We start from the raw sequence: 10,307 nt of genomic DNA, 5'->3' as shown, positions 1-10,307 counted from the left end.
CTCCTCCCCCCCCCTCTCCTCTCCTCTCCTCTCCTCTCCTCTCCTCTCCTCTCCTCTCCTCCCCTTCTTCCTCCTGTTTCCTACCCTCCATTACCTCCTTGACATTTACCTTGCTCTGGTAAGATCCCTAAAAAACCCAGCCGCGTGTTCACAAATACTCAGGTAGCAACTGGCACCTTTTGCTTGTCCTTGTTTTGCATTACCTGTTCTCCCGTTGTTTCAGTTGCCCCTCACCCCGCTCATAAACACGCGATCCAGATAACCATCACAGGACACAGACAGCAATCCTGGTGGCAGACAGCATTGAGAGAACAATCAGCTCCTGCCGCCAAGCCCTTACATACATCACCCAGTGCTGTGAGGCTGAGCACAACTGGCTACAGCAAGAGGAAACACGGGTTTGGTGAGGCATAAAAAGAGAGCCTGGCATTCCTTCCTCAGAGTCACTCAGTGAGAGGCTGTTTCTCTCTTCTGTGCAGACACCAACTTGCAGGGATGCTGGTTTTGTCCAGATAACTGACACCAGCTTGGTGACCTCCACTTCTGACATCGGGACATGTTGTGTCTTACGGGATCCATGCCCTCAGGGATCCGTGTCCCCAAGGACTATAGGGTGAGGGTCTTCCTAAACATTGTCTGGGCAAATGCTCTTGACACCACGAATGGCGTTATCTGATCTGGTATGCATTTCCCTGCAATGCAACCAGACCTGCCAGATTTGGTAGAAAAGCCTTCCTTAGGTCATGTGGAGTATGTCCATCTAGTGTACTGGGGAAGGAATAGCCCAGGAGAAGGCTCCAAGGGCAACCCATTGTGTGCGTGGTACAAACCACAGCCCAGAGCTGACTCTGCTAGCACCCCTAGACTGCCCAACAATCTAAGTAATACCAGCAGTAATTACTTAGAAGATATTGAGTAAAATTACATTTGTTTTCACAATACTATTATCACAAACTATTTATCCATATCCATATCCAATATCCATATCCAATCCATATCACCCTGTTTCAATAGTAACTGCTGAAAAATGTTCTTTCCTTGTGTTCCTTGGGGCTGCAACAACAGGCTAGTCAAAATCTGCTTGGACCTATAAAAACTATAAATATAATATTATAATTTAATTACATCATTAAATAATTATATAATTAAAATATAATTATAGATTATAATTATAATATATTATAATTATAATTTATAATATAATTTTCCTCCTCAAATTTTGCATTTTCATATCAGGTAGTTAGTTACCTGCCAAAGCATTCATAGCTTAAAGGGAGTAAATCTGCTCATCAAATGTGGGAGCTCCATGTTTTGGTAAAATGTTTTGCACTCTTCAGGTGTGCCTAGGAGGGAAAAACACAAACAAAACAAAGTGAAGAAAACTAGGAAAACACCTGATTATATATAAATGAAAGGAAAAAAGGTATTTTTTTATTTTTCCCTATATTCTTTCTCTCGGGTATGTGGAAATGTTATTCTAAAATACATAAAAGGAATGAGATTTTTAAAAAAATTGCAGCAGGAAGGAAAGATCTGATGAGCATGGTATCACCCCCCAAAAAAATCATATCTTTCAGGTTGGATATGTCTCACTCAGCATATATTTTAACAAATAGACTGCAGTGTAGAAAGGACAGTGAAATTTATCCCAGGAGCCTGAGCTATAGCTTTCATTCTGGGACATTAATGGAAGATTTCTAACCAGGCTGAGTTTACTGAAACAAAAACATCTCAAGGTCATACTTCTTAGGATGAGATATGTTCAATAGAATCACTGAAAAGGGCACACGTGTTCCATGCCCATATACTTACAGATGTCACTCATATACGTTCTTACTTTTTGAAACCTGAGGTGTAATGGGAGTATATTTATGTTAAAAGGCATTTAAAAAATCAAGAAATCAATTTCTAGTAAGAAGCCTTCATATGAGGAAATGCTTTTTCTATCTCTTTGGGTTCCTTTTTTCTTTTCTTTTTTTTTTCCTGGCTTACGGACATTGTGGCAAAGTACAGCAGGGGCTTTGTAACACTTTATTGATGAGCAGTGGCCAAGGACATCTGTGGTCTAGAAAACCCACTACCAATGCAAAACAAAACCCTCAGCCTCAAAACCATGAAGTGAATTTTAAAAAGACCACAAAAAGCTCCAGCTCTCTCCTCCTGGGATTCCCCCATGGGAATTACTCGAAAAGCTGCTTATTTTTTTTTTCTGTTGGGATTTCCTATATCAGTGAGAAACCAGCTGATCCTCTGGAGCCTGGAAGTATTCATCCTATTCCTTAGATAAAAGATACCGTGACCAGAAGAAGCAAAATTGCTGAAGTGCCATACCTGGAGTGCTATACTTCTTCAAAAGAAGTATTTTTCAGATGTGGAGATGATGGTTTCTCAGTTCCATGCTGATCCATGAAAATTCCAAGGCAAATTTCACAGACATTGGGAAGTTGTGTCATGAAGAACCAGTTCTAAGGTTTAACCCTAAAAGCTGTGTTTTTATCCAAAAGAAATCTCCACTGTCTGACAAATGTTGGACCTAGAAAGACAGTTTCCTTGACTTGCTGATAGAAAAAAAATCAGGGACTGAAATGGTCAGTTAAACTGATGAAAATTAATAAAATTCAGAATGGCAGTCTGAAGTCTGGCTACAACAGCTTAAAAGGCACTGGTATCACAGTTTTATTAGACTTTAATTTATACTTCATTAGAAATATAAAATGACTGAAAATTAATGTGTTCCCATCACCTTTAGTGCTGTCAATTCACATATATCAAACTATTTATTAAAAGCTATCAATGTACCTATTTAACAAAGTAAATCCTGTGTACAGCAAAACATGAAGGAAAGTGCGATGGCTCATTTCACTTCAGGTTTCACTTCAGGCACGTCATTTATTGCTCTGTTATTGCAAGTTTAGACTATTAGCTCAAGTACTGCGAAATCTTGTGTATTTTGTGCAGCTCTGGTGAACTGTAAACCTGGAAATATGTAACATTCTCATTATGGCTTATACATTTTGACTGTCTTAGCTTCAACATGCCTTTCTAAATACACACACACACATGTATGTTTACACAGAGCTAAATTCTGCAATATGGTACATCCTGCTTTCTGTGGCTGAGGTGGAGAGAACATTTTTTACTCAAAAAAGTGGTTTTGCACTGGAAGTTCAACTATCTCTCCATCAGGGCCTTGAGAGTTTCAGAGCAACTCCTGAAAATTATTGGGAAAATAAGAAGTACAACAGACAATAAGAATTTTGACATAAAGATTAGGGCTTGGTGTTGTTTTGGGGTTTTTTCTTTTTTAAAGAACGTGCTAATAAAGGAGCAAATTCTAAGCATCATAAGTGACACAGCAGACAGTAGGGTTTTAATCAAGCAATCTATACATCTGACTTTCTTCTAAAAATTTTGTCTGTCTTGGATCCTTTCCCATATATGTGCTAATTGTAATCTTGAAAGTTTAAGTAGCTACAAAGTTGTGTGAATTCGTTGACTATTTAAAATAACAAAAGGGCTTCATCTCCAAGAGGAAAGTCTGTGCAAAAGAAAATTCAGCAATGCAGGAGAAGGAAATTCCAAGTATACTTAAAATCCTATTAAAAATAAGTTCATTAAAGAGAGGCAGACACACAACTGAAAGCAACCTGACTGGGATATTCAGAACAGCTACTAGAGCACCAGCTGCAGTGGGTTAGATGTCCTACACTGATGAATCCCATTTGAGGGAGATATATTAGTTAGGCAGATTATTAGATAGGTTTCTGAACATGGTTACAGAGGAACATACACAGTGTTCCAGCAAAGGGCATCATCAGGCATGTAAATGCCAGCTCTGCCCATGGAAAGCCAAAAGGCTTTTGGGATTAAGAAGGTATAAGCAGCAGGACAAAGACAAGGACCTGTGAAACACTAAAACACCAAAACGTGTAAGAGGAAACCTTTGTTGCTTCGGACTGAGTCAATGAAGAAATAGTGAACAGTGGTTACAACTGTGTTAATCTGCTGATTAAGACACTGAGATTTAGAATAGCTCACTTGCACTGGTGACATTGCTCCGCTATTGCTCTTTCCCCACACACCCTCCATACACTGCGAGGAGCAACGTGCTGAAGAACACACAGAGCAGAGGCTGGTCCCCAGCAGACTGTGGAGATGACACGTGCTGCTGCAGCTCCCTCTGAGGCCATGCCCTGAGGCTGTTTCCCTTGGAGAACGTGTCACGATGGGAGAAGGAAGCAAAGCTGGCAGTGGGAGGTATATGTTTGTATCTCACTTCTGTATAGAAATTATTTTGGAGGTCCGTTAACATGGACAGTTAAGAGACCATTAACTCTGCAGTGCAAAGAAAATAATTTAACTCATCTGTGGCTCCTTTTTCTCCCCCCCCCCCCGCTTTGGAAAATAAGAACTGCTACCCTCATCTGTCTTTACACAAGCCTATGAAGAACTAAGGACAAAAAGTGTGAATTGGCATCACACTGGGACATTAAAATATAACTACTCTAGTTTTCCCAACTTTCTGTCAGGGACAATCAGCCCTGGTCCCACTTTAAGTGTCTTGAGAAAGCCCTCTTTCAGTAGAGAAATCACTGAGTAACAGAAGGTCACCAAAATAACTCCAATTCTTCCCTCTTGCAGGCTTCCACCTTGTCCTGACGGCTGTAAGAGTGCCTTGGAGACGGTGGCACTCAGAAGTCGGCAAGAAAGACACTTGTAAGAGACCAACGTGGACCAGAGCCTGCTCTACACAGCGGGAGACAGTGGTGCAGCCTAGGCCAGCTCAGCCAGGCCAGAAACTCCAGGACTGGGGTCATTGTATTGCAAAGGAGCCATTGTAGTGAAATCAATAAGGACGTTTTAAAATACCCCTACATGACAATTCCAGTGTCAGAACAGAGCAAGACAAAGAAGGTTGTTCCTCATAGGAGGTTAAACTCCTGAGGGTGGAGATAATCTCACAGCAGGAAGGGAGGAAAGTGCTGCGCCTGCCTGGGCCAAGATGCTTTCACACTTCCCATTGCCAGCTTTAGGCTACAGAGCTGGCCATTATCAGAATCATTGTCATGATTATCCTAAAATCTGCTGCCTGACATTCAGGCATCTATCAGGAAAAGACCCAAGGCCCTATTAGTGCAGGCAATAAGCCCCCAGGAGGAGGGGAGCAAACTCATTCCTAGAGAAATTAACGTTCCTGATGGCTACATTCCTATCAGCTTTGTTAATTCTGAAGTGACATTCATTGGTAAATCTGATTTTACCATCGTCTCCCATCAATCAGCAGGACAAGTCTCCTAACAGGTTTTTTTTTTTATTGTCATGCACAATAATTTGTCTCACAGACACATGGTCTAGTGGCCCTGGGGGAAGCTGAGCATCAAGCCTCTGTTTCTATGTGAAAACCAAGTGCCCACCACCATCAATGTGTCCTGACTGTCTGATGTCTGCCTTCCTGCTCTCAAGCTGCAGTTCAGAAAGTCAGCATTTTCCTATTAAACATATTAATCGATTGTGAAAGAATGCCACTCCCTCCCCAAGTGACGCTTCCAAAGAACATGATGTTTAAATATTAGAAAAGTCATTTACCTGGAGATGCTTCCATTGCAAATGCACATTAGAGATTTGAAAAAGGTGGCCAACAAAGCCTGTGTGTTTTCCTGATACACACGAAAGTGTTAGAAAAATCGTGAGTTTTCATTCCACACTTCAGCAAGTCAAGTCCCACTGAGATTCTAATTCTTCAAACTGATTCCAAAATATTTTGCCCTGATTTAGATGGCTGGTCACAAAACGCAGTATCTGACTGGTTCTCATTTGCAATTATAAGTTAATTGAGTATTTTACCAGCAACTGCATAAAATACAAAATGAATTAACAAATAGACTGCACATACAGGCTATTTCTTTTGGGAAATTAAGTATTTGACTGTGATAGAATCTTTAAAGAGAAGCGTATAAAAAACCCAATAAACTTCTTGATATGTTTCTATCTAAGTGAATGGAAACAGGTGAAAGCCTGCAATAGTGTTATAGCTGTTTAGGAAGAAAAAATGAACCTGTTACTTTGTTGCAGATTTATATAAAATATCCAAACTCATGAAACTGAGTGTGAAGAGCAGAGTCTTTAAGGTGATGAATAGTACTAAAAGACCTCCTTACCACTCTGAAGCTGACTGCTTCGAGCATTGACACCTTTAAATGTCATGTTTATCAAAGGAAAGATGGGTTGAATTTGTAAAATATTTGTCCTCCTTCTGGGGCTACGCACTAACCCACTAAACGGTGTAATTGCTTAATTTTCTTCTACTCCACACCCTGCAAGTGACACGAGCAGTGAAAAGAGAGCCTGATGCTGAAGGAAAGTAAGTTTTAAATGTCCGCTGGCAGGTGGGGTGATGGGCAGGGGAGTGATGGGCAGGGGGCTGCTGCGTGCCTCCCTCCCACGGGAATAGTTATAAGAGTGAGTTACAAGCTCTTTCTCACAGCCCCCCGGGCACTGCGGTATGTACAGCAGCACATAATGCCGCTCTGTCCACTGAGCCGCTGGCTGGGGCAGGGATCTGCCCAAAAGCAAGAAGAGATGGGCAAATGGTCTTGTGGGACTGTACATGCAGAAGGGTTGAGCAGAGGCAGAACTGTTGTCCTGTTCCCATCAATGGCCTGCTGAGCCCACCACAGTGCCCGGGCTCTCACAGGGCCCCCACACAACCAAGCTGAAGCCAAGGCACCTCCGGTTAAACTACAGCTGGTTAAACTTCTGGTGAGTTTCTAATGACTGTAAAAACTCCCCTTTGGCCTTGGGTGCTATAACTATTTATGAGGTTGACCTTTAATTACTCTCTCATGTAGAAATCTTTGATAATACGTCTTTGAAAGCTTGACAAATACTGACCTACACAGCACAGATCAATACCAATATAGTAACATAGTAGAGCAGCTCCCACAAAAGCAGATGCTAAAAGGTATTACCACCAAAGCTGCTTCAAAGGACTTGTCACTTCAGCTGGGCACCATTAGCTCTTTCCTATTACAGAAGGGTTTAGGGAATGCAAAAAACGAATGTGCAAGGGATGCCAAATATTAACGCGACATAAAGACTGGGAAGGGTATGAACCATTTATCCCACTGGGCCCAAGGGAACTGCAGCTGTCAGCAGCAGTAGGACAAGAGTGACTGCCATCTGCCCTTGCTGTAAAGTTTTCTGCTCATCCTCAGTTCAGGGCTGGGGAAAAAAATTGATAGTGTCAAGTACCTAGTCTGAATGTCATAGCATTTCGTGAAAAGCATCTCCTCAGCAAATTCATTATCTTTTGCAACATGAATGCCATCCAAATCAGTGATGAAACTGAGAGTGGACATTAAATCTATATTCATTTTACTTGAATATTCAGTATTGCTTGACTTTCCAAGTTTTAACAGACATTATACACATCTATGAGCATACCTATATGTACACAAATGCACATACATATGTGTGTATATGTACACACAAATAGAATCAAAAAGTCAGTAATATTCTGTTAAGAATGTTAAATACACTTGGAAAATATCTACACCGTGTAGAGCAGGGGGTTATCAGTACAACCATACAGTTATATAAAACAGAACCTCATAATGCAGAATACTTCATTGTGATTTTAACCCATCTAGTGTGACTTATTATTATCATACAAGTTTAATACTTTGTGTCATAAGTATTACAGAAACAGGTGGGGGTTCTTCTATGACAGTGATTAAAGGCACAGAATATGCATCATCTTTGACCATCACTGTACATTATAGGGAACTTGCCATTGTTCTCACCTAATGAAATTTTGCTGCTGGGAGGATGATTCCCAAAGAGGTAGATTGAAGAAAATGCAACGATAAAATTTTAAAGATTTTATAATAGTTTTTATTTCCTCATGACTGCTAGAAAAATAATTGATCCATCTACCAGAAAGATATAGTTTTAAAAAGCATCACAGACCAAAAAGCTGCACAGATTTTGGGGGAGGTTTTAAATGCTGAGAGTCCCTTTGGTTTTCCTTCTCTTCTTAATTTCTGCAAAATTAAATTGTTTTCTCTTATTCAGAGGAACAACTGTTCTCCTTTAGCCCCCTCATAGAACTTTTTTGTCATAGCAACATCCTGGGCAAAACAGCTCCCAGGAGACAAAATCAATGAAAGCCATAAAAGAAGAATGTTTTTGTCATGCCAGGTCCTACTGCTCATGTCTTACACTTACAAAACTATCAGCAACTAAACTGGGATAGACAGACCATCTGAATAGGTCTGGCCAGTCACTCTAACCAGTTGAAAAAATCCGACAAAGAGAAACAAACTTTATTAACACTGTGATAACGGTGTCACATCAGCATGGAAACAGAAAAGGAACTTAAAAGCCCTAAATTCAGAGACTTTCCCCATGAGGAGGTAAGATCAGACTGGTTTTCTCTCAGGTTGCCTCCCTGTCTGCTGATGTGGCATCTGAACTCTCTGATGGAAAGAAACTCAAAAAACCACTCTGCCTGAAAGGCTGCCTCTCCATCCCTTGTTTCTCAAATCTCCAAAACATAACGCTGAGGACACCCTTGGGAAGGGGCCTGGGGGGGATGAGCAAAGAACCTAGGTGCTTGAACAAATAACCAAATGTCTTTTATCCAGGAATTTTCCATTTTGATGCCATGTTTTTTCATGCTGAATTTTGTTTTGTGTGTATTACATTGACTGTGTGTGTGATTCCTCTAGCTCTGAAACTGAGAGAAAGAAGCCTTAGAAGAAGAGGTGTGGGTTAAATAGAAGCCTACTGTGATAAATATAATGATATCCATACAAGGTTTCATATCACTCTTGACTGGAGGTCCACCAAAGTTGAGAGAGAGAAAAACTCATTCTGACTAGTAAACTTCTGACTCAGCCTTGTTACGGTGTGTGGAGCAAAGACCCCCAGCAGGGGCCTGTCTGGGCCCCACTGCCTTCAGAGCCGCGGTGTGACGCCTTCCTTGGCTGACAGCAGAAGGAAGGAAGCTTTCAAGAAGGCAGCTCCAGGCACAACAGAAAAGTAAAATCCTGTCCTCCAGGGGTGGGACTGTCTCTCTCCCAGCACTGAACATGGCTTACAGAAGGGAAAGCCCCCAAGCTCTCCAGCATCCTCCAGCGCTTCTGGCTTCTGGCTTTCCCCTCCCCCGTAGCAGCAGGAGCAGGATGCTGCCAGCCCTTCTTCCCACTCTCTGCTTACTGATGGGTACATCAGTGGGAAACAGCCATACATCAGGCTGGAGGGAGGCTCAAGAAAAAGAGCAGATTCCCCTTTGGTTGTTTTATTGGGGTTTTCACATCCCTGACAAAAAAAATAAAATTGAAAACCAAATCCACTTTTCATTAAAGCAGTCTATTGGTGAAACTGATACGACAGAAATACACATTCCTGTGTGCTGCCTTCCTGCTCCATAATAGCTCTTGCATTAGGGACTGGGGGCAGGGGGGCTGCTGTTGTCCATTTACTTTAGTAAAGATTGCTATTGAATGAAACCTTTAATGGGGTGTTTATGCTCCCGCTCAGCTAAGAGCTCCAAGCTTGTGGCAGAGTAGTCTTTCCCTCCACCTTGACAGCTATTAGAGAATTGTGAGGATTTTCGACCCCCACATGTCCTCCCTGGATGGAGAAGAAAGTCCTTGCCAGGAATAAGAGACGAACGGGACTTTTGGATCTTCTCAGTCTTCAGGTTGTTTATTATATCTTATCAGTAACTTACATGCTGGCAACATAGCATGAAGCAGAACAGATACAAAAGGCAAATGCAGGAAAACTCAAGGCCTTTCAAAGGTAAATCATCCAATGGCTGTTAAATGTGTATCTATTTTTACTTTTCTACCAATGCCTAATGAACTATCCATTCTCGTGGCCTACACTGCGGCATTTTCTAACCAATCATTCTGTGCTACCAACACTGCAGAAAATGGAGTAGGTGAAGAAGAAGGAAGAGCCCTGAAAAACCACAGGGGTCCTCCATCTTGCCTTCATCTACTTACTATACTAATAAACCTAAAACTCTAAATTTTTCACTCTGTAACAAACTATATATTATACTACTACCTAACTCACACCCTTGTAGATTCTAATTCATCCCAAAGCCTTGACAGCTTTCTCCGTGGACGAAGGTTAAAAACAGTGTTTTCCAGGGAGGATGGGTCTTTCAGAACAGGCAGAGGAACACTCCCTGCACTTTGGGTTCCAGCAAGAATCAGTACAGGTAATCTCTCAGCTGACCGTCAGCACTGCTGCTGTGGACCTGCCCTGGCCACTGCAGTGGGGTCACTTGTGGG

This window comes from Corvus brachyrhynchos, unplaced genomic scaffold (assembly GCF_000691975.1).
Source record: "Corvus brachyrhynchos isolate BGI_N302 unplaced genomic scaffold, ASM69197v1 scaffold633, whole genome shotgun sequence".
Lineage (NCBI taxonomy): Eukaryota > Metazoa > Chordata > Aves > Passeriformes > Corvidae > Corvus > Corvus brachyrhynchos.
Note: the sequence above shows the minus strand (reverse complement) of the source record.